Source organism: Clinocottus analis, unplaced genomic scaffold (genome assembly GCF_023055335.1).
Source record: "Clinocottus analis isolate CAN_PGR_092001 unplaced genomic scaffold, fCliAna1.0.p SCAF_10, whole genome shotgun sequence".
Lineage (NCBI taxonomy): Eukaryota > Metazoa > Chordata > Actinopteri > Perciformes > Cottidae > Clinocottus > Clinocottus analis.
This window is the reverse complement of record NW_027175821.1, coordinates 18,248,621-18,273,620: the sequence shown is the minus strand read 5'-3', so window position 1 is coordinate 18,273,620 and position 25,000 is coordinate 18,248,621. Positions and strand designations below refer to the sequence as shown.

The 25,000-nt window shown below is 45.6% G+C and overlaps 1 protein-coding gene and 1 long non-coding RNA gene across 2 annotated transcripts in view; both read right to left on the bottom strand.

The window, feature by feature from the left end:
* Positions 1 to 17,764, bottom strand: part of LOC137796225 (uncharacterized) — a 23,134-nt gene extending 5,370 nt beyond the window's left edge. Inside the window, exons 1-2 of the long non-coding RNA XR_011078574.1 lie at positions 17,606 to 17,764; positions 17,273 to 17,486 (exon numbers count right to left, since the gene is read on the bottom strand). This is a non-coding gene — a long non-coding RNA (uncharacterized lncRNA). The remainder of the gene's footprint in view (positions 1 to 17,272; positions 17,487 to 17,605) is intronic.
* The window catches only part of slit3 (slit homolog 3 (Drosophila)), a 232,179-nt gene that overhangs the window by 168,131 nt on the left and 39,048 nt on the right, over positions 1 to 25,000 (bottom strand). The window lies entirely within an intron of this gene.

Below are 25,000 nucleotides of genomic sequence, written 5' to 3'. Positions count from 1 at the left end.
CAAAATGTAATTACGCAGACTTACAACCATGACCTTCGGATGTCCGGTCGACTGTGTGTGTGAATGTGTCTGTGTGACCTCATGTCTACGATACGACAAGCCAACCAGGTGCAACATCTCTCCTGGACACGTTGGGAAGAAGAGGAAAACCGTAAAAAAAAAAAATGTTGAAAAAAGACAGGCAAGAATAACAATGAAAGAGAGGAGGACATACAAAGGAGAGAGCGCGAGAAAAAACAAGAGAGCGAGACACGAGGCCAGAAAGCAACATGACAGAAGTGAGAGCTTTCCAGTAAGGCCAGAGCTCCCAGTGCGACGTCTGCTCTGGTCATCATGGAAGTCTACCTGTCATTCTGTGTGTGTGTGTGTGTGTGTGTGTGTGTGTGTGTGTGTGTGTGTGTGTGTGTGTGTGTGTGTGTGTGTGTGTGTGTGTTGCAGCACTAAGGAGTGTCACTCCCACATCAGGCACTTTTATCAACTGGCCTCATCTCCCCCTTCTATTCTCAATTTCTTTCCTCTCTCTCTCTCTCTCTCTCTCTCTCTCTCTCTCTCTCTCTCTCTCTCTCTCTCCTCCATCCTAAACCTGCAGAATCAACACAAAGGGGTCAGAGGTCAAACCATCTGTCATTATACGAAGACAGAAGGAGCGAGGGCCGCAAGGAAGGGAGGAAATTGAGAGCGCGTAAAGGAGTCGAGGACGGCCGGTAAGAACTGAATCATTTGCATTCTACTTGTTTATTTAGCCGACCCACTGTTGGAGAGTGGCTTTTAACGAGGGAAAAGCCAGAGAGAGTTTCACTGACCAAATCCCTGGCATGACAAGCGAGCGGCAGTGAGGCAGGAAAAGGTCAGGAGCATATCAGCTCAAGATAATAATCACGGATGTTTTTGAGGGGTGTTCATGTTGTCCTGCAGGAGCACAAGGTTGTTTCTTTTGGTAAAAAGGGAACTCAAAGGGGCAAAGAACAAGGTACCTTGACCCCGACTGCTTCCGTCCTCTTTTTAAAATGTGTTTCTTGCAAAATGACACTGACATCATCAGACAATTCTCCCAAAAAAATACATTGTCTTTTTCACTAAGTTTGGATGTTTTTCAAATGCATCCCCATTGACTCACAGCCGCGCTGCACATACGGGTCAATAGCAGGTAACAAGTTGCCGTTTTCATCCGGATGACGATGATGACATGTATGTCAAACATCACTGTTTGCTTGAACCTCGCCTTTCAAATAGAGCGAGCGAGTGATACGATTAAGCTTGCTCGGCCTCTGAAAAGTGAGAAGGAGCGCAGCGCTCCAACACCGAGTCATTTGTCATCCTCTGACAAGCCGTGCAAAAGAAAAGGAGCGCAGGGCCAACGTCAACAGGGCCTCGCTGAGGGATAGGAGGAAAAGTGAGACCGTGCAGAGGAGAAAGGCAGGAAAGAAGTGACAGAACGGAGAGGAAGAGGAGGAAGGAAGGCATGATGGGGGATAGTGTTTGAGAAAGGAAGCTTCGAAAACGCAGATAAGAAAAAGAGAACGACCAACACGGAGGAAATGTAAGAGGAAGAGGGGAAGAGAATAGGGGAAGAAGTGAGAGAACGAGAGACACAAAAATGTGAAAGAGTGATAAAGAGTTGTGATTACGGGTGGGGGAGGGGGGGCGGGGGAATTTTATCTTGGTGAGAGAGTCCCCAAATCCTCCTGCTGACTGACATTTCCTCTTCCTTTAAATACCTCCATCTGAATCGCTTTTGTCTGCCCATGCCTGCGTGCGTGTGTGTGTGTGTGTGTGTGTGTGTGTGTCTTTCAGTAATCTAAGGGGGCTTTGTGCTGCCATAGCTAGGTTAAGTCTTTTAGACCTGTATTTAATCCACTTGTTGAACACAATGAAGTTACAAGTGGCTGCTTTGAATACAACAGTCGCGTCTCTCTCTGAAATAGTGCAGAATGAAGCGCTGAAATTGTTCATCATACATTTTAAATCGCTGCTCTTTCCGTCCTCCCAGCCTGGCTGCTACCGCTTTTTCCTTCCGTTTCTTTTTCCCGCCACACGCTCTCCTGTATATGTTTGTTTAGGCTGACAGGGCATTGAGCACTGTGTTAAAATGAAACATGCAAACCTTTCATGTCTTACAGCAGCAGAGCAGAACGGGAAACTGCCTAAATCGTATGTGACTTGACAATTGTTAAGATTGCCGGTTCGTTTCTGTATCTTGATGTAGTTCAACTGAAATTGCAGGTTTTCACAACAGCAGGCAGAGTATAACCTGACAGAGGATTTCCGAAGCTGTCATGAGGATCGAGGAAGCAGAACGAAAAACACTGCAGGGCTTCGTGACGAGAGGGTTTTAGTTTCTGGCACAACACGCTGCTGAAGGACCACATGGGGAAGACAAATACTCCACCTTTACGTCCCTTTCCACCTTTTCAAACCCTTTATGGACCTGAGATAAAGGTGTCTGCAGGATATAGACCATTAATCCCAAATGTTGAGAGGTAATTCAATGGATTATTTGGCAAATTACTGAAAGACACATCCGTAGACGCTGGTGAAGGGGCTTCAGCTCGCAAACTGCTGCTTTGAAAACGTCTCTGGCAACAGTTTCTCCTCTGGAGACACCACATGGATCAGATAAACGTCCGACGGTGTGACGTGTCAAAAATAATGCCTTGAATTTAAAGAGAGACCTCCTGTCCTTCCTGGCGGTGGAGCTGACTCAACGTGTCCTCCAGGAAGAGATAAAAGCAGTTTCAAAAGACAGATCGCTCTGCTGACCCAACGTGTCGGCCCCATTGGCGATCCAATGGCCCCATCAACCAATCACAGATTAGTTGAGGCCGGCTGCTTTCTGAAGGGTTCAAACATCCGCCCGCCAACGGAATCTCACCCTGGGGCGCGATTGGTCGGACCGCCGGGGGCGTCGCGGTAACGACGGGTCATCGCAGTGACACGGTGCTACGCTGGTGTCGACATCGGCTCAGTTGAAAGGTCAGCGCTGAGGGAGAGGCGAGCCCAACTGCTAGTGTGTGTGTGTGTGTGTGTGTGTGTGTGTGTGTGTGCGTGCGTGTGCGTGTGTGTGTGTGTGTGTCAACTGTCACGTTCAGGCCTGCTCATTAACTGAGAGGCTGATTTATTATTGGTTTAATTACAGAGCTTTGGATGCCAATCAATTATGAATCTAACCTGCGAACTCCAACAGCAGCCTTCCACAGGTTAAGACGTGTGTGTGTGTGTGTGTGTGTGTGTGTGTTCTTAAATCAGGAAGTGCAGAAGACTAAAGCTGCTTCCAATAACGAACTCTTTGTGAAGTGGCATTACGTCACCCAGATGGCAGCGACCTGGTCAATGGAGCAACGAACCACCGCAGCCACTGAGATCACAGTAATCTGATTACTGCATGTTGAAGTATGTATGTTGAGGTTGGAAGGTAACTGTGTATATAACTGGGATCATGACATGGACAAAATGCAGGCAGGAGAAGGTTTCATTGCTGCTTGAATTGTGCTTCACTCCACAGAAGACACAGGCTGAACTGTGGGTTGATGGGATCTCATTAAATTACAGTAAAATGAATTATCTCAGGTTATCACCTTCATTAGCGTTCCTACTTTCTTCCAAAACCACATTCGCGAACGCTTTTGCTCGTCCAGGAGGTCTGTCTCTCTCTCTCTCTCTCTCTCTCTCTCTCTCTCTCAGAGTTCATGGTTGTAAGCGACACCGTCTATTATGGTGTTTTGTTGCTGAATGTTGAAGGAGCATCAAATATTCTCGATTTCTTCGGACTTCCATTGGACTCTGACGTGAACTCCCTTCCAGAGGATTTTCTCCTCAATGAAAATATTTCCTTTGCAACTTGCACCGCAACCCCGGCTTCACTCTGAGTCACGCTCGGCTCATCCTCTTTTAAGCGATTCCCTCTCTGCGACGATTTGCACAGCAGTTCGGCTGAAATGCGTTTCCCCGTAGATGTCAAACACGCCCACCAGCCAGCGGTGCCACAAATCATGTCTAATCTAATGGGAACAGGGCTGTCAGTAATTATGTGAAGATGTGTGTGTGTGACATAGGAAGAGAGGGAGGAATGGAGCAAGAAAGGGAGGCCGGGTGAGAGAAATTGACACCTATTCCTGCTCGCCCTGTGTGAGTTGTCTGCTTTTGAGAGTGTCCGTCAGCCGTGGACCTCTGAATACATAACATAATGGAAAGCATACCATGACGCCCCCTTCGGGAGCTGAATACCGTTTTCCACTGCTGTCAAAGCAGTTGGACGTAGCGGCTTTTATTAGTTTGAGAGAACGTATAGCTCGCGACCGGGAGGTCACCGGTTCGGTTCCCGAGACCGTCTTGGTTTCCTTCCCTTGGCCTGGCTGTGAAGGAGCTCGTCCTGAAGACGTATAAACTCCTCCAGCCCGTCCCAAAAACCAACTAACAGATGCAAATCTGCAAGGCAGTCCGAGTTAAATTAACTCCCGGCGCTCCTGATTTAGTAATGCACTTATCTGATTCCTATACATCACCTCTGTGTGCGGACTGCTAGTTTACAGATAATGAGCTATCTATATGCACACAGCGTTTTATACCGCCTGCACCTCAGTCACTGCGTGAAGACAAATATAGTGAGCAACGGAGATAAGGGTCGAGGAAATGAAATGAGTGTGAAAATGAAGGGGGGCAAGGGAGGAGGCGAAGAAAAGAAGAAGAAAAAGGAAAGAAAACATCTAATGGAGAGAAAGAAATGGAAGATGTGTTAGAAACAAATGAATGAATTATGGGTAAGAACAGGACAGAGAGATGGGGAAATAACTCAGCTACTGACAGTAATGTGGTCGAGTGTAATCACTGGAATGGATAAAGGACATAACCGCGAGTGAGAAACTGTCCAATAAAGGCCTCCTCTCCGGCATTATGAATATTTGCAGTTTGCGTGCATTCAGACTGTGAATTAGCCGTGATTACTTTATTTAAATGAACCCCTGGCCGGTCTTTGTGGTTTTAACACATCAGGGTGGAGCTTTTATTTTGCTGCTACTGTATAAAATCCACAAACCCTGGAGTAACCTCTGCTATAGTATCACACTGTTTATACTCCGTCTTTCCACAAGGAAACGCGAACCGCAGTTCCTGTCAAAAACAAGTGTGTTTTTCGAGTGAATTTATTGGTCTCATAAGGTGATTTGCAAACATCGCAGGCTGAATTTAAATCCACCAGCATGGGCCTTTAACCTCGACCAACACGACTCACTGAAGCCCAGCAGTGACTCACGGACTCATGCAGAGACAGAGATTGGCTGACCTCTGCTACACACACACACACACACACACACACACACACAGACACACAATTTATTTTTCTCGAAATACACTTCCTCACCTCTGAGCCGATCAGCTTTCAGAAATCCTGCATTTGTGTGTACCTTACACACACACACGCACACGCACACACACACACACACACACACACACACACACACACACACACACACACACACACACACACACTGTCTCTATAGTGTATGTAAACTTATTCACAGCTTCCCACAACCTCAAGTATCCTCTGACCGTTTTTTCTCCGACAGATTTATATCAAAGTGCCTTCTGGGGTCACGAAGTACGGGAAAGTTAAACATACAAGCACGCACACAATCACACAAAACAACACGCTCAAGTGTGCGCACAGACACACACACACACACACACACACACACACTATAGTGGGAGAAAGCAAATACAACTCTTTTCTTGCTCATACAAGGTGGAATGTGGGAAGCTATGGTGATGCACTAACACCTACACTAAAGACGGTCAGATGACAGTGTGTGAGTGAGTGTGTGTGTGTGTGTGTGTGTGTGTGTGTGTGCAAATTCTCACTTTCGATGCTGCCGTGTTGCACTCAGAGCCTGCGGAGACGAACAAATGCAGGTGGATTGTGGGCTAGGTGAGACATGAAGCTGCAGACCAGCAGAATAATGGAATAAGAGGACGTGGACGGCTCAGAGGCTTGTGGGGATTGTGTCTGAGTCAAGATTCACTTTCTGAATCTGAGGGTTCACATTTCGTCCCCCCCACAAACCAGACCAGGATCCACTTGCTGGAAAGGAGTCGGCACATGATTGCATGTTGCTTGGACAATCCGAAATCCGATATGTCGTCCGAGGAGATGATTGATTGAATGATTGGTTCACTTTAAAATGCAGCTCCGCAAACGTCTTTCCACGCCAAGCTATCAAGAGACTGACAAAGTTTCTGACAAAGCTTCAAACAAATACACAACCGCACAACTTGACTTAGGCCACAGGGAACAATGGGCACATTTAGGGATGTGTATCGTCAACAAACATCACTTGAAGGAGGTGAAATGCAAAACAGTGAACTGCTTTTTGGCATCAGCGAGGTATTCTGCCTGAAGCTCTGAGTCTTTACTGGAGATTATCTGACTATGATGGAAACCACCGCGTCATGCTGCATGCAGTGTACGTTCAGCACAGAGGTGAATGTCTGTGAAGAAGCAGCGACAGAGAACATTAGTGTGTCTTTTATGCATCTTGATCTCCTTTTGTTTTCTCAATCTAAATAGTTCTTCCCTGATGTAGCATTGAAATGTAATTGAAGTGTTAATTCAATACATTGGCAGTGTCGTTATTCATTCATCCTGAAGAGGATTCAGAGTCTGCAGCACAAGAAAACAATGAGACGACAAACAACCTCTCTCTAAAGTCTTTGAGAAGAGAAAATGATCTGCTGCGGTGATGTTTTTGGTGAATTTGTTTTAATAAACGAGAACATGACTTGAGAATGTTTCTAATAAATGCACTGTTTTTAATGTCACATTGTAGTTTTGACTCCGGATGTCGACTCCACGTGTTTGTGTTAGATATTCATCTGAGACACACAGACTTACATTTACATCTGCGTCGTAATCTTTTAAGTGCGGCCTTTAGGCCACGAGCGGACACACCAATAATGATGTCAAACGTTGCACTGCTTAGTGGTGTTGTGTAGTTATTTATATATGATGGAGGAAGTATTTTCCATGGCACATGAGGTTTTCTGGTTTCGTGACACAGTTTTCTTTAGCAGTGTAACTGCTGTAGTCACTTATTCCATCTTCTTTTCCTGACTTCTCTCAGTTTCACTCCCTTTCTGCGTCCGTCCCTTCCTTGTCCTTCTTTTCCTCGTCCCTCTCTCTCTCCTCCCTCCCTCCCTCCTGCCTCTCTGAGCCATCATGTGAATCAGTGAGGGAGCAGATTCCATATATTATTAACATCTCTCTGACGGATCGCACACAGACACAAACACGCCATGGGTTATTCATCAGCCTAACTCCTCCAGAGTGATCAAGTCAATTTCTATAACAACGAGATCAAAACCGGCCCGACAAGAGTCGGGGACGAGGGAAGAATTAGAGAGACGGAGTAAAGAAAAATGTGGAACCTTGAGGGGGGGAGAAAAGGGACATTACAAGATGGAGGAAATCTGCATTTAGATACACTGTACAGCATGTGAGTTCAGCACGAGCAGCGATCGAATTCAAGTCAGTCTGTGGAACGCTGCAATCTTTTGCATGCAGAGAGAGAGAGAGAGAGAGAGAGAGAGAGAGAGAGAGAGAGAGAGAGAGAGAGAGAGAGGTTGTAAAGGGTGACATGACTGGCATTGCTGGGATTCTTTTGAAACCTTTTGTTGTCTGAGGGCATGCATGTGTGTGTGCGTGTGAGGGAGGGGGAGAGAGAGAGAGAGAGAGAGAGAGAGAGAGAGAGAGAGAGAGAGAGAGAGAGAGAGAGAGAGAGAGAGAGAGGTCACAGATGTAAATCTCTCACTCCGGGGCACATTTAACAAAACGTACTTAACTTCACTCAGGACTTAAAAGTTCAGTGAGAGACAGAAACACAGAGAGGAGACGGCCGAAGCGAGAACAGGGATCAGATCGTGTTCAGCTGCCCGGGACAGTAATCCTCCAGGAAGATAACACAAAGTCTCGAGGCTTGTATCTGCTGCTGCAGCTCGTGTTCATGTGTACGAGGATCAGGACTCTTCCTTCTCGCTCTATCGTTGCTCTTTTCTTTTAAAATGTTTTTTAAAAAGTGTGCATTTCTAATGTTTGTACTTGCTTTCCCATCGTTCATTTGCAATACAAATCAGTCAGCAAACACACACACACACACACACACACACACACACACACACACAGATCTTTTCCAACAGACAGAGCAGTTATTGACAGTCCACACCTGTTTACTCTCAGTGAACAGACTGGTGGACAGAGGGGGGAATCACCAAAGAGGCCTTTGATTTCTTTCTTTCCACCAGCCGTTGATTGCTGTCTGATTGGCTGTTTTACCTCACTGTGTTCGCCACTTATTAGTTGGAATGCTGCAAGCATTCCAACTATTGTTCTTCAAATCTTTATTAAACTTTTTATTATTATTCTATTTCTTCCATCCGTATTTTGGACCTCTTCAACTCTTTCATATTTTCAGCTACAGAAAAAAGTTCAATTATAAAAATATTCAGTTACCTAAGGACACGATGGCTAAGACTTTTCATATTTCAGACTTTTCAAATCTTTGAATTATTAAGCTTTTTATGATTTTTTTTATAATGGGACCCAATGGGGAAATTTTCAAATCATCTTCAACTTCAAACGTTTACAGTTTCTTCATACGTTGAGCTTGAGACAATATTTAAAATTTCACATGTTGACAAAACCTTTAGCTATTAATCTACGCTTTTACATTTTTCATATTTACTCAAATTTTACAATTATTCAGCTTTTTATTAAAAAAAAATGAATGGTTTCCAATGAAGAACATCTTCAAATCCGCTTTCAACTCTTCAACTTCAAAAGGTAAAGACTCTGTCATGCCTCCAGCTAGAGACACCATTCCACCTTTAAAATGTTGACAAAACGTTTAGCTGTTATTGTATTACTCATCTTTTCGATATATCCTATATTGTTTTAACTGTCGGCGTTTTCGTTTTATAGTTTTTCCGCACCTTTTCTGCCTTTCTCATTATTGTGTGTTGGGCAGCTCACAGCGGTGACGTCATACTCCAGAGCGAGGGCACTTGGCGATACACATATTTTAAACTTGCTCTCTACTCCAAACCGTATACTCTTTGGACATAATTTATAGCTCAAAACGTTGGAAATCTTGTCTTCTGCCGTAAACTGCGGTCGATAGGAATCCAACAGATAAGACGTGTTGAGGTCCGACTGAATGGGAGAGCAGGTCCGTCCCCAGCAGCAGCCCTTTGGTCTGTGCATCTACAGGCAGCAGGCACGTAAGCGGCCGCACACGCGAACGGGTCGCGCACATGAACGGCCGTGCTCGCGCGTGAACGGCAGCACACGTAAACGCCCACTAACGTGAAACGGCCGCGCGTGTAAACGCTCGCCAACGGGTGCGCCCGCGCCTCAACGGCCGCGCGCGTGCACGGCCGTGTGCGCGCGAACGGCCGCGTTAACGTGTTATTATGGTCGCGTGCACGTTCGTGTGTGTGCGCGCGTGTGTGCAGGTCACTTTGGTTATAGACGTCAGGATTAACAGCGTCACTGACGTTCACGTTCTGAGGTTTGACAGATGGTTTTGCTGACACTCAATAATATCAGCTGTCTCACCAACTGCGCCTGTGGATCAGTGGTTAGCATCTCCGTCTTAGAAGTAAAGGGTCAGTGGTTCAAACCCCACTTATGGCAGACTTCAATATTAAAAAAAACAACTTTTTTTTTTCTTCTGTTGGACTGGACACTGTGGCGGGCCGGGTCGTATGTTTGACACCTCTGATTTAGATGATGCAGTTTTCCTTTCAACTTTTCCAATGATACATTTAAACGACAAGGATTTTCAACAGTTCAATTAAATGATGTTGAACTGTAACATTTTTCAGCAGGTATTTTGCCTTTTCTATATTTTCAGTAATGATTTGCTATTTATTTATATATTCATCTATTCCGCAATTTTCAGCTGCATTAATATATTCAGCTGTTTTTACATATATTCAGCTATTCTTTCATTTTCAAATATATTTAGCTATATTTAGCTAATTTAAGCTATATTCCACTATGTTCAGCTATATTCAGCTATTTCCTTCAAATATTTCAGCTATAAGCTTCAGCCTTTTGCATTCCAACGCATTTTCAGCAGGAAATGCTCTTTCTAGTTAATATTTCATGTCTTAATGTCTGAGGACTAATGCTGCAACGAGACTTAGGTGATGGGATCAACACATTATAGGAACTAGTCAATGTGCATTAGTTTCAGCACAGTCGAGTCCTTACAAGTGCTGACTCGTCAATGTAAAATAATTAAGAAAAAAAAAAGAAAATTGGGAAATACCGTGTTATCATAGATTGAAGCAAACCATCCGCTAACATTTTAGGAAATCTGTTCCTCTGGGTCGTTTACAGACCATGTCTTTGTCCGCTCTCCTCCCTCCCCCAGCTGAAGCAGCAAGGAATGCAGTTGATGAGGATTTCACAGTTTGTGTGTGAGTGCTTGCGCGTGGATAAAACATTCCTGCCCCCCCCCCCCCCCCTCCACTCGCCCTCTTCTTCCCCGTTACGCAGGGGCGCACACCTGCAGGGCACCTGAGGTCACAGGGTCACACACACACACAAACACACGCACACACACACACACAATTGTGGGATGTGCATGACTGGGCTCCAACTACCTGTTGCTCTCTCTCAATCTTCTTCCTCTACCTGCAGTGTGCTGAAAGAAACACACACTCCTCTGCCAGGCAGCTCCTCTTTCACCTCCTTTTCCACTGAAAACAAGTAAGACTGAAGAGACTACATGTAAAAGCCCCTTCAAGCTCTGGAAAGCGCTTTCTTTCTTTCTTTCCTTCCCTCCTTCCTTTATTATGTCCTACCCTCCCTCCTCTCTTCTTCTGGCACCACCCAGAGCGCAGCCAGTGAGAAAGTCATTAGAGATAGTAGTTTGTACTGGGATTAGGGAACTAAGCTGGTAAATACAGCAAGGCTTCCAGCTGGCGGACAGAAAACGGAAGGGAGAAGAAGAGAAGTCGGGAGATGGAGCGAGCGGGAGAGAAGTTAGAGGAGGAAAGACCAAAGGGATGAACGGGAGGGGGGGGGGGTCGAAAGAAGGTGAAAGCGAGGAAGACGGACAGAAAGAGTACGATTAGGAGCTGGTCTGTAGAAAGAGAAGAAGAAAAGAAGAAGGCGGCTTCCCTCGCTGCTCATTAAAGGTTGAGGGAACTCAAACAGAGCTGGTGGCAGCTTGCGGCCCTTCTTCTGGAAACCAAACAGAGAGACGGAGCGAATGGGAGGCCGAGAGAAAAGAAGAATGACAGCGAACGGAGCCACTTAGTTTTCCCAGTCGTTTAGCAGCCGTGCTGTTGTCAGTCTGTAGAGAAGCTGAGAGACGACGGCCATTCACTGTGAGGCGGCGGGCGGACACAGCTGCTAGCCACGCACACACACACACACACACACACAAACACACACACACACAGGGAGGCCAGCCAGGACAAAAGCACATACACACCATCATATATGTTTCTCTTAAAAAAAACAATGCATGTTAAATTAGAAAGACCTCAAATCTTCAGATAAATGGAAAACTCAAATGAAATGTCTTTTTTCTGACACAAGCTCGAGACAATGTTCAATAGAGAAGAACACAAAACGTTGTGCGGTTGACAGAAGTAGAAATCCATTACACAATAGCTTTGTCAAGTCAGGACATAAAAGTCCACCAAGTCTCCCAGTTGAGGCCTGCTGCCAGAACGAAGAACAAGATATTAATACCAAATACCAAATCATTCATTTTCATGTAGAAAGCAAGTAATATAACCCACACGAGCTCCGAGGAACAAGAAAAGCAATCAATAACATTGTATTGTAACATTTTAAAATGTCTGAATCGTTCACTGACAAGATGGACACACACACACACACACACACACACACACACTACCACACACAAACCGATGGAGTTACATCCTGTCCGCAAATTCATACCAAAAACATTCTTACTGCATCACACACACGCACACACACACATGCACACACACGCAGATGCACAGACACACACACACACACAAACCAATGGAATTACATCCTGTCCACAAATTCATATGAACACAACTAACGCTGACTTGTTCAATGTTTCTTACTGTATCACACACACACACACACACGCACACACACACACACACACACACAGTCAGACATTGTTTGAATCACCCAACAGTGAGTGTGGGACCAAAGCTCCTCGGTTGCTGACGAGCGGGGAGGAATGGCCTGGTGACAAAGACTCATCTGTGGACGGAGGGATGTGGGTTTGGAGGGTGTGAAAGACAGAAAAGGAAGAGTCAAATGAAAACCAGAGTGTGTACACAGACACACACAGAGGCCCTCCAGGCTAAATGAAATGGACTCTCTGTGTGAAGGGCTGAAAGCTTTTGAACAAACTGCAGAAGGAGACATTTCTAAGGAGGGCTGGTCTCAATGGCCAGAGAGACAGACGGGTAAACACACGGATATGTCAGGATAAAGCGATTCGAGAAGGAGGAGACGAACCGGAGCACTCGGACGCTTTCTTTTCCCAGGAGTAGGGAGGCCAAAGATGACCAGTCAAACAACTGAACACATTTCAAAGTTGACTTGCATCACTTTGATCATTTAACTCGGATGGGGAGGCAGCAAAACGGGCACGATGACATGCAATTCAGTTGGCTGTCAGAGACTGGCCTGACAGAGCAACGCCAGGCCAAACAGTCGCAGCAATTATGATTAGTGGAGTCGAAGATCTCCATGTGTGCCATTACGCTCAGGTACATTAACATTAGCCTGAAAAGCAGGCCGGCTTGATGGTCTTTTTCTGAAGAGGAAAGATTACGTTTGTTACGCCATTTAGATGAAATTGACAAAACAAAGTGCATTTGTTTTCATGCTTTATGGATCCCTGCAGACACGAGCTGCAGGAAGAAAACCTTCTTTGTGGCTGTTTTTTTTTGTGTTTGTTGCACGGCTTCAAAAGGGAAGACAACATATTTGGTTTGCAATACGAAGCAGGTCTTAACTACATAATGCACTGTAGTCATTAAATGCTTCTAACATAAGTTATTTGGAAGATAGCCATGAAGACGACGTCCCCAGTTCATTCACTTTCATCTGCTCTCGAGCTTCAACAAATCACTGCGTACGGCTGCCGGCTGCATCCGTCTCTCGCTGCCTTCACTGCATTTGTTCAGCAGTATTTTTTGTTTCTTTTTTTTTCCTCGTTTGTTTGAACATGGGGATTTGCTGCAGCGCGGTCTGAATATGTTTGCATCATTAATGCATTCCCAAAAGGAAAGCGGCGCTGCATTTGCCTCAAAATGTCCTTGCTTCATAGGAATGTAACATCTCGTCTTCTGTGCAGAATATGAAACGTTAGATGCATAATTATCATTTTTATCACAAACAAAAGTTGTGTGTGGTTGTGAGGGTGTGTGTGTGTGTGTGTGTGTGTGTGTGTGTGTGTGTGTGTGTGTGTGTGTGTAATTTCAGTTTAGCGGACAGTAAAAAGAGGAAGCTGTGGGCGATCGGCTCCTCTCTGTACTCTCTATGCGGTTTGCGTCTGTGTGAGTGTGTGTCTTGCTCTGATCATGGGTGAGTACAAGGGCAAGCTGTATGATGAGCCCTATGTGCTCTATGTGTGCGTGTGTGTGTGTGTGTGTGTGTGTGTGTGTGTGTGTGTGTGTGTGTGTTGCACATTTCCTTTGCCTTCAGACTGCATGAGCGTGGGAGGTTAAAAAATGCTCCATCAAGCCAACAGCACAGGCCAGAGTATGTGTGTGTGTGTGTGTGTGTGTGTGTGTGTGTGTGTGTATGTGTGTGTGTGTGTGTGTGTGTGTGTGTGTGCGTGTGCGTGTGTGTGTGCATATAGATTTCCCAACCCGCCTATTTACAGCTAAAGGAAAACTGTGATTAGAGAGAAAGGAGAGCGAGCGAGAAAGAAAGAGACAGACGGGAGAGAGTGGGCCGATAGAAAACTCTCTACATCTGGCCCAGTGGTGAGGCTGCCAGAACACACACACACACACACACACACACACACAAACACACACACACGTGTGCATACACACTCTGTGTTATTTTCTTGTTTTGATATCCTCATTTCTTGGACATAAACAATTCCTCAAGAACCAACATCCTGAGAACATCAGCGCGCACACACATACACACACACACACACACACACACACACACACACACACACACACACACACACACACACGGACATAGGTGTGAGACAGATCCTTACTGAAAACTCTACAAAACACATCAGCAAGCAGACATACAGAAAGTTTCTCCCTCTCAAACAACCACAGTGGCTTTTGAATTTTAGGCCCCGATCAAACCCTCTTCCCTCTCAAAAAAGAAATGGGTAACAAGTACTCACACACACACACACACACACACACACACACACACACACACACACACACACACACAAAAACTGCCTCATGTATAATGAGTGTCATGATCTAAAATAATGAAGACATTTTTAGAGGTAATCTTTGAATGACTTTGCCTGAGAAAAGATATTTTTTCGTTCAAAGTATTTCTGTTGTCTTCCGCTGCCTCTTCCTACGTGGGGTGAAACACATGAACCATATATTTTAGGAAAGTCAAATTTCTGCTTAGACTGGCCAACGAAATTGTTTATCTTTCCGTACGTCCCAAGTGGAGTCTGAAGTTCTGCTGATGGAGTTTTATGAAGTTTAGGAAAACATAGATCAAAGTGATTAAAGCATTGTTTTCCAGCATCCTGAAGAGTGCAACGATTACCCAAGAGAAGCAGTAGAGATACAGTCAGAGACCAAAAAGCTGCTGATAGCACCGAGACCAGATGAGGTCTGGCTGCTTCACGCCTTGTTAAACGTTGGCCAAGATTCTTTTACAAATACGACTATTTTCTGATCGCTGTGCAAAGTTCAGCCCCCTGCATCTCAAACCACACATACTGTACTGAATGACCCTGCTGATTGACGATGGACTGCCAGCAGACTTACTCGCCTGCGACTTTCTCTGCTCCGTAATATTTTCAAAAAACACCAAAGATGATTGAACTGCTTGGTCCAAAAGAAGGAAAAAAAAAAAGCACAAGGAAATATTTCAATTAACGTTTGTTGTATTTCAAAAAGCTTTCAAATACAAAGCCTAGGTGGACCACAGGCTTTGACATTAGTCCATGTCTGCTTTATTACTCTGCTTTATTAATCAACAGCATGCATATGCTAATGCTGGACCCTGCGAATGAGCTTAGCAGACGTGTCCTGCTGGAGGGCTGAGAGGCTCCTGCTGTGCTGTTAATGTACTGGTCAGCCACAGGGAAAAGTGCTTATTCCTCTCTAACGGTTTTAAATGACTTGAAGAAATGACAAATTAATCTCTGACGACAGGATCAAACCAGAGAGAAAACTAACAGAAGGGGGGTTGTGTTGCGTTCAGTCCGTGCGGACGACACAGATGCAGACACACAAACAGAATTGCGCACAGACTGCAACGCAAACGCGGACGCACGCGGACGCGGACGCACGCGGACGCGGACGCACGCGGCGACAACGAATGCTAAGAAATGAGAGAGGTCGCCTCATGAAAGACTGGCGGTGGATAATTGATGATATCTCTGTGCCGCAGCCTCTTCCAGCACGGAGCAGATCGCACATCTGTTATGTCGATGGACAGTTGACTTGAGATTTGGGAGCAGGAACTGGTCTCTGCTTGAGGTGGCGGCAAGAGAAGCCGCAACTCACTTGACAATTGTCACCAGGATACGAGCCGGAGCGGCTTCCTGAGCAACCTTCGGGTGTTGGAGAGTGATCTAGTGTGCAACTGTTGGTGGTTTTGTGTCTGAAACTAAGCCGCGCTCCAGATTCTAGCTCTTCGCGGGAGACGTCTTCTCTCCCAGATTACGCTCGGTTTGAACACGTTTCAAACATGGAGTTAGAGTTGTAAACTGAAACAAATCAAGACAAAACACAGAGAAGCCATGCGACAAATATGTTTCCCTCGAAATGAAGTTCACAGTTATGTTTTGTTGTATGGGAACATCATTTCTAGTGAACTGGACCGATACCCGCTCGGCTGCAGTGTTGCGTTGACGTAACCTCTCCGCGTGGCGTCTCATCCAAACCCAAAGTCAAGGACAAAGAGGGGAAAAGGAGGCAGACAAAAAGAAAAGGCGGAAATAAAAAGATAAAAGTAAAGGAAGACGGCAAAGCCTCGATCTTTACAGTTAATACTGGAGGCTCAGAGAGAAGCACAGAGGGAACGCCAGAGAGAAAAACAGAGAGAAAGAGGATGAAAGTTCAGCCTCTATGACAGAGAAGTCCTTCTGCATATTCTGCTTTGACAAGCTGCACGCATCAACACAACCCGGGTCTCGGTTTAATAGCAATATTGTTTCTTTCATGCTCACTGATCAATAAATACAACGGGCACACACAAAGTCTGATTCATTGCACCCGGTGGAAACATAGCGTATCTTCATTTGGGCTTTTCCTGTGGCATGAAAAGCTTTTGAGCGTGAGAGACAGACGACAGAGGAGCGAGGAAGTGCGGAGCAGAGTCAGAGAGAGGAGGACAGAAAACAGACGGAGGGATATTCTCTTGTGGTGGACTGCGGCTCATAGGTTAATTCTATTATTGCGAGTCTGTAGAGTGGAAAAAGTAAGGATGACGCTTTAGATTGGAAACAAATGTCAGGAGAAATGAGTTCCTGCCGGTCTGTGTGGAGCCGATGAGGACAGGGAGGATGGAGAGAGCAGCAGCTTTAAAACGCTGTTGCTTTGTCCCGTCAGACCCTCCCCCGTGTTGCTAGATAGTGTGTGTTGCTGTGAAGTACACGCAGAGATCACGCAGTGTATGTTTCCTCCCAGATTGCAAATATTGCGCAACCAAGCAGTCCAATTTCTCACTGCGAATCATGTTTAGGGTAAAAAAATATAGATATAGAAAGAAAGGAAGAGAAGGATGTGTAGCAGAGAACCGCACAACTCTTCGTCCAGGGTTCAGAAACCATGCGGCGACCCCCGCCTCGACACACACACACACACACACACACGCACACACACAGCTGACAGTGCAGTTAAGTCTATTAGGGTCTCAGGTGTACACGTGTGTGCACATGTATGTCAAAGGTAAACAACCTTATGGGTCTGGAAGAGCACTTAGACAGAATCCTGCAACAGAAACAACTTAACACAGCCTTGACCCCCACACACACACACACACACACACACACACACACACACACACGTCTGTGTTTCTCACCACGTCAGGTACACCGGCAGACGCCACTTCATGGCTTTTGGGGTCAGCGCTGAATGCAAGGCATCATGGGAGTCGTATGTTACCTCCCCGGCGTCTGCAACGCCGCCTGTTCTTGACGTTTCACCCCGCTGACCACTGGCCGTGACCAATGTCCGACAACCCCGAAAAAGGCAAGCGCATCGGCAGAGTCAGCGGAAAGTTTCTGCTGAGTTACCTGACAAATAAAGGAGCCTGAGGAGAGGGTGAAGAGTGAGAAGGTCGTGGTTCTGACCTTTCCTTCAGTCAAATAAGAACAAATTAAACCTGACAGAGCCATCTCACGCAGAAATCCACCAAGACACTGAATCCCGGACGACTCGCTGAAAAGGTCAGACCTCAGCGCGGAAACGTTGAACTGAGAGGAGATGACAGAACACCTGCACCGAGCCCGCTACGAGCGGCCCCGCCCGTTCACCGCACAAAGACTTTCACCACAAACTATAGCGGCGATTTCCTCGGGGAGGTAAACACATTTTTAAGAAAGCATCAACGGTACCAAAAGTTGACTGCGTTGTCACGGTGACTGTTTCCACAGCAAAGGTTGCCAGAGGTGTGATTAGTCCAACTAGGCTGAAGACTAATTATGGGATGTATTTAAAGCTTTAATGAGTGTCTGCACGAGCTAACTAACTTAGAAGTGCCACATACACTCTCTCACACACACACACGCGCGCGCACGCACGCACACACACACACACACACACACATACACACACACACACACACACACACACACACACACAAGGGCAGAATGAAATGAACAGGAAGTCTGTACTTGTCTTTGCATGGCTGCTGTTCACTGACCCATTGACGACAGGAGGGAACTCCCTCAGCACTGCAGTCAGGTGTGTGTGTGTGTGCGTGTGTGTGTGTGTATGTGTGTGTGTGTGCGTGTGTCTGTGTGCACGCATGTCATGCAGGACCAATGAAACCTGTGTGTATGTGCCGTCTTTACATCTGCATGCCTCCTTACCTACAAGCCTCTCGCTTCCGCTGTGTGTGTGTGTGTGTGTGTGTGTGTGTGTGTGTGTCCAGGTATAAGGCCCTTCCTCCCAGTTCAGTTTTCACTCAGCAGATTTCATTAACGTGGCTCCTTGAGGAGTCTTTCATCTCACTGGCTTTTCCGGAAAGGTAGAATGGTCCATTTACCAGCAGCGCGCCGGCTAGAAGAAACTGCTATTATTACTACGTTTACCTCCAGAATTAGACTTGTGATTAATAGAGGGTCTGTACATGTGTGTGTGAGTGTGTGTGTGTGTGTGTGTGTGTAATGTGTCTACAGAGTGTGCGTGCGTGCGGAGGAAGTCATTTAAAATAGTACAAAGAGGAGGAAACACTTTAGAGAGAAAGAGGGATTATCAGAGCGGGAGAGAGACGTTTCTTTTATTGCCCATTAAGTATTTTGAACCTCAAAGTGAAGCATTTAGTCTTTCTTTGTAGGGAGCCAGAGATACGTTGTGAGCATTTGTTGCCGCTGTTATCTCGGCTCTTCAAACAGAAAGCTTGATTTGCAGTGAAGCTCAAGGCTGAGGCCACTGCTGGTCATTACAGGAGATGAATAAACAGAAGAATGACCATGTTCCCACAGCGAGATTATGGCTACTTTCTCTTTTTCAGATTTATGGAGATCAATCAATTGTCTAATATCTGCATGTCCCCCCTCTCACTGTGTCACGCATGCTCACTGGTACTTAGCAGGGAGAGAAACACTTTTTACAGTCAGGAGCTCATTAGCAGGAAAGCGGTGGCAATATTTTAGCATCAGACACGCACATGTGCGCGTTTTCTCTGTGTTACTTACAATTGAGAGGGAAACACGGAGCAGATTATGAATAAGACGGCACGGAGAGGGCGACGCTGTGATTAAACACCAAGCGTCGACCTTTTAGGACTGGAAGGAACTTAATTTATCCCCCAAAAAATCCGGAGCAGACAACTGAAGAGATCTCTCCGAAATGTCCCCGTCCTCTTGTTGTTTCCCAAAGACTGAAGAGAGAGAGAGGAAAAAAAGGACGTAATATTTCTCAGATGCAGACACGTCTGGATAACAGCCTCAAATATTGACTGTTTTAGGGTGATCTATCGCAAAGCACATGCTTTCCAACATGATCTCCATCTTGTGAAATGTCAGGACAAACACGGTGTAGGAGGTGACCTGCGCCTCTCCTGGATGTCAGCCCTCTGGCAACAAATGTCAGCGGAGACAAAGAGCAGAGGAGAGCACAGGAGAGGAGGAAGAGGAGAAGACGAAAAAGAAGAGCGGGATGTGATTTATGTTGGTGGTGATCGTTGACTTACTCTCACTCTCGTTTCTCTGTCTTCCCTCGTCTCGTTCTGACATTTATCTTGCAGTCCTCTCTCTCCTCCCGCCTCATTTTGTCTTGCATGCACATACAGACTACCAGGACAATTATATATATATATGTACATCTATATGTGTGTGTGTGTGTGTGTGTGTGTGTGTGTGTGTGTGTGTGTGTGTGTGTGTGTGTGTGTAAAAAGTTGCAGTTAAAAAGGAGACTAATTAAATCACAATTTGCTTCATTTCACTTCACCTTTCCAAGTTAGAGAAACGCAGTACTGTGCGCTTCTCTGTTGTATTGTTACATTTTATTTCACAGCCTCACGGTTGTTATAAAATGTTGAATCATTTTTGAGCAATATTATTGCAATTGCATTCCAACAAGGACACCGTCAGACATTTTCTTTAAACCATTCATGTTTATGCTGTTGAGTCAAAAGTCACAATGCAGCGTTCGTTGGTTTCCGTGGTTGTGTGGACTCATAAAGAAATAAAGTTGCATTTAGTTCAAAGTCAAAATATAATGAAGGCGCTCCACATTTCCACAAAACAACAACTGCTATTTATAGAACGCACATGATGTTGATCACAACAAAACGTAGTTTCTGTCTGTCACGATGAGTTTGCATCGAATGGCCGGCGTCAGTGAACCAGGTCCGTGGTGCATTCAGGTCCCAACGTAAGTCTCATCTACGACACATTAAAGGGTCAACTTTGACTTCATGAAAGTCTCTGTCAGGGCCGCCCGCACTGTTAGCCTAAAAGACTACCTACTGGGAATATAAAGACAGAGGAAGAGAACATGAAAGCACCATAAAAAATAAAGGATGTGATGATGAAAAAAATCACGCACAATGACGTTGATGATGACTGTTGTGCTGAAACACGCTGTTGCGTTTTCTAAATTGGGTACTTAGACACTCCAATTGACTCCAGAAGATGTTTCTGGCCAACCGGAGGCCTGTAATTATCCACACTGATATGTTTTAGATGATGAGAGTGGAACTCGCACACAAACACACACACACACACACAACATATTAAACACACACACACACGATGTCTGCCACTGTAGACTTGGCAAGTTTTCCAAAGAAAGCATGGCATCAGAGCCCCAAAGCATGCCTCTGTGTGGTGTGTGTGTGTGTGTGTGCGTGTGTGTGTGTGTGACACTGTGGCACGCATCACACGTGACGTATAATAGTTCGAGCAAAAGCAAGCACACGCAGAAAGACACACACACCATATGATGCACCCACATGGGATCACTGGCATCTCCGTGGTGTCGAGAAGCCAAACAATGTCGAATTCCTCCCGCCGCCGTGCCTCCCACAATCCTTTGTGTTCACGAGGTTGTGACGTCCGCTTGTCTGACTGTTGGCGTCCGTCAAACAATGACCGTCTTTGCTGACTGATTTCGGGGCTTTCATTGAGTGGATTGCGAGCTCAAGTCAAGGTGAGGTGACAACGAGTCCGCAGCTGCTTTTGTGACAAGTTTGTGCATGTCGTTATTGATCTGGGAAAAAGAAAACAATCAAAAGGTCCATTTAGGCGGACCGGGCATCTGGACTCTACCGGCGGGCCGACGGGCCTTCTGGGCCGATGCAACTGTCTTTGTCTTCTGTCCGACTGGAGGAAAGTGAAGCTGGAGAGGAGGTTCTGACACAACGGCGTCCACAGTGAGCGGGCTGCACGATGACGTGTGTTGACTCTTATGTTGTGTCGCTTACTCACTGGGGAGAAAATGACTCCTGGAGCACAGTCCCGCATGAAGCCGATCCCCTCCCACAGCGCCGGGACACCTTTCATAAAACAAGATGACCACATGCGCCGCAGACGCCTCAGGATGTGTGCGCGCACACGTTCCGCTGTCTGCGTCGGTGTGTTTGTGCGCGAGTGTGCGTTCGTTTTGTCTTAATAATAACACCACGGAGACGGTCTAATGGAAGCCACATGTGGGTGTGACTCAGGCTTGATTCACTCACAGCAAATATGGAAGAAATGCCAAATATGCCGGAGTGAGGGACGAGAACCGAACGGTACACAAACCTGGATGATGAGCTCGAGGGCACGAGAACCCCGATACTTCAGAATAAAACACAAAACTGTTCAAAGTCCCAAGTTTATGCTTTTAACACTTTTATTTTGTGTTATGTTCCTTTATGGTATTGTTCTTTTCACCTGTTTTGACGTTATGTATGACTACGCTTTGCTTGTCTGTAGAGCCCTGCGTAAACTCTGTTTTAAAAGGTGCTATGTTCATAAAGTTATTATTATTTATTAGGTTTATTTAACAGGTTTATCGGGGTGTTTTGGGAGTATGCAACCTGACTTTGCGGAAGTGATTTCATTGGCTATGAATCCGTGTGCAATCTACCAGACCCACTGACACACATGTCTGTGGCTGGCAGAGACATTGTGGTGTAAGAAACACACACACACACGCACACACACACACACAAACACACACACAAACACACACACACGCACAAACACACACACACGGGTTGGCAGGATCAGTGGCACCTTGTCAGTGAGGTGGCATAAATGTGTTTATGTGCATGTGTGTGTGCGTGTGTGTGTGTGTGTGTGTGTGTGCGTGTGTGTGTGTGTGTGTGGACATGGCCATGCTCTTGTCAGCCAACAGCTCCTCAGCAGTGTGTCCAACACCTTGTAAAGAACAGACGCTGTCTCTGCTTTTTCCCAGAAAATTGTCTTTTCTTCTCAAACGGTGTCGTAAAACTGTGACATGACCGACAGTTTGATCAGCAGCAGTTGTGGTTGCGGGTTTGATTCATTTCATTTCCTCCAGACCGTCACTAAACTATCACGGTTACGTCATGCGTCTCGATGGAGGTCTACGTAACCGGTACCTCCGTTTCCAGAGGGAAGAGCAGACTTGGATATCTCCAGCCTTTTCACTCACAAAGACAAAATTTGGAAAAATCTAAATCATTACAAAATATAGAAGGGAGCGACCCGCCTGGCCACATGTGTTTATGGTAAATAAATGGCACTAATGACTTACTGATGGTAGAACGCTGCACATAGCCGCTTTAAAGTGCTACTAGATCCTTTTGGTTGGGCGAGTCTGGTGTTGATCAGCCCGTTAATCCTCTCGCAGAGCTGGAGGAGCTAAAGCAGTTGCAGCCGGGCAGTGGAAGCGCGGCCAAGGAGCGGCCGGTGACATCATCGTCTCTTAAGTGACCACTTGAAAGTGGCCACCAGGCAGTGGGTGGCTTAGACTTCAGTAGCACTCGGCACCACTTGACGCCTGTGGCCGTTTATTTAGCTTGGTCTATCGCTGATACTAACTGGTGCCGGCATTTATTTCCCCTCTCTCTCTCTTTCTCTCTCTCTCTCTCTCTCTCTCTCTCTCTCTCTCTCTCTCTCTCTCTCTCTCTCTCTCTCTCTCTGTCTGTCTGTCACTTCCTCAGTGCTAGACATTCTCCATCTGACTATCAATCTCCTGCTTATTTGTTCTTGCCCGTGTGTTTGTAGCTATTACACACTCTGTTTACTTGTGTCTTCTTCTTCTGTCAGCCGGTCGCTCTCTCTCTCCCTCTCTCTCTCTCTTTCTCTGCTTCTTCTTTCCACTGACTCTTCTCTTCTTTTCATTGTGTTTTAAACTGCTGTATGAGTGCAATTATAAGGACTTCTAAAGTCCAAATCTAGTAACTTCAATGTCATGTAATACATCTGATCATCGTCATCGATGGAGGGGATTGTAGAAACCAGATCTCCCCAGCTGGATGTCGCCCAGTGAAAGCCACGTACCTGTGTAGGGTTTATACTGTAAACAGCTGTTTACATACAACAGAGAAAGGAAAGGGAAGATCAGGACACACGCATGCTAAATACTATATCAATATCATATGTCAAAGGCTTTTATTGTGAAGGATAAGAACGGATGGAGTGGATCCGGTCCGCGGTTGAAAAGAGAATAGAGATGGTTACTCGCGGCGCGGACACAAAAAGTAAAATACCATGCAGTATTTGCGTTCTGTATTTCTGCCATGAATAAATCAATTAAAGGCCTTCAAACTGGAGGTAAGTTATGAGCATCTAAATCAATTCTTTTGTGAACTTTGCAGTATATTTTGACTAATTACAGGAGACAAATTAAAAGGGGCATCATTGTCTTCCATGTGGAAACAAACAGATACAATATTGTGAAGTAACCAACGTGTATTTGATGTGTTTTCATGGTTTCCTGCGTGTATATGTCTCTCTCATCTCGCCGTCTAATTTCTCTCTTTCATCTCGTCTCTCTTTTCCTGCCCCTCTCCTCCTCTTCTTCCTCACTCCTCCTCCCTCTCTTTTTCCAGTCCCTGTCTTTGTTTCTGTTCCTCCTCCGTCGTCTCTCGGTATGCCTCTCTATCTCCACAGTTTATTTCTCTTCTGTCGGTGTTGGTAACTGCAGCCGGCTGCTTATTGATGTTCAGCACTGGAGACAAACTTTTCCACACATCAAACATCCCTCTGCCATCATCATCATCATCATCATCTCCTGCTGGCACGTGATGTTTATTTTGCTCTCTTTTTGCTTTTTGAGCTAAATACCTATAGAAATGCCCATTTACTGAAACCAGGGTGGATATCATGAATATAGAAAACCAGCTTTATCATTTATTTATTTACTCATTAATGTGTTTGTTATTTTCCCATTTCAGGACTTCAACACAGAGGCCTCATCTACTTTTGGAGATTGTATGCATAACCATACACACATATATCACTACTTATTTTGGCTGTACAGCTTCTACCACTTAATGGGGCAGTAAATTAGTGTTTATTTCAGTTAGTGCCAACACAAGGTTCCCATTTAGTCCAAAATATAATGAACAATCGAGTATGTGGTCGGGGTAAAAACAGAATAATTGACTTTGAGCTGAAAATAAAAGTTGCTGTGTCGTCAAAACCCCCTCCCAGAAGGCATAATATTTCTGTCAGATATTTTTATTGTTCTACTCATCCATCTCTCCACCATGGACTGTACCCGAGGCAGCGAAAGGTGGACGGACGATCACGCCGGTGCCGTATTTCCACGATCAGACAACTCAACCTGAGGGAGATGCCATTATTGTAGCTAAACAAGCTAAACAAGCTGACAGCTTTGTTTATAGCCAGAACCTCGGTGCAGGTTTTAGTTTCAAACTGTGTTGATGTAACACTGTAGACTCATGGAATCAGTTAAGGGGGAAATAGTGCCCCAACGATCCCCATAAGAGCTGCAAAACTTCACAAAGACGATGTCAAAGTGGAGCCGCAGTCGCACCAAAAGTAAAGATAATCTACGATGGCTGGCCGCGAGCCAGTTCCATTGTTTAACACAGCGCAGGCTGCGGTGACTCGGTGGCCTCATAAAGCAGAGCTACTAATTAGCG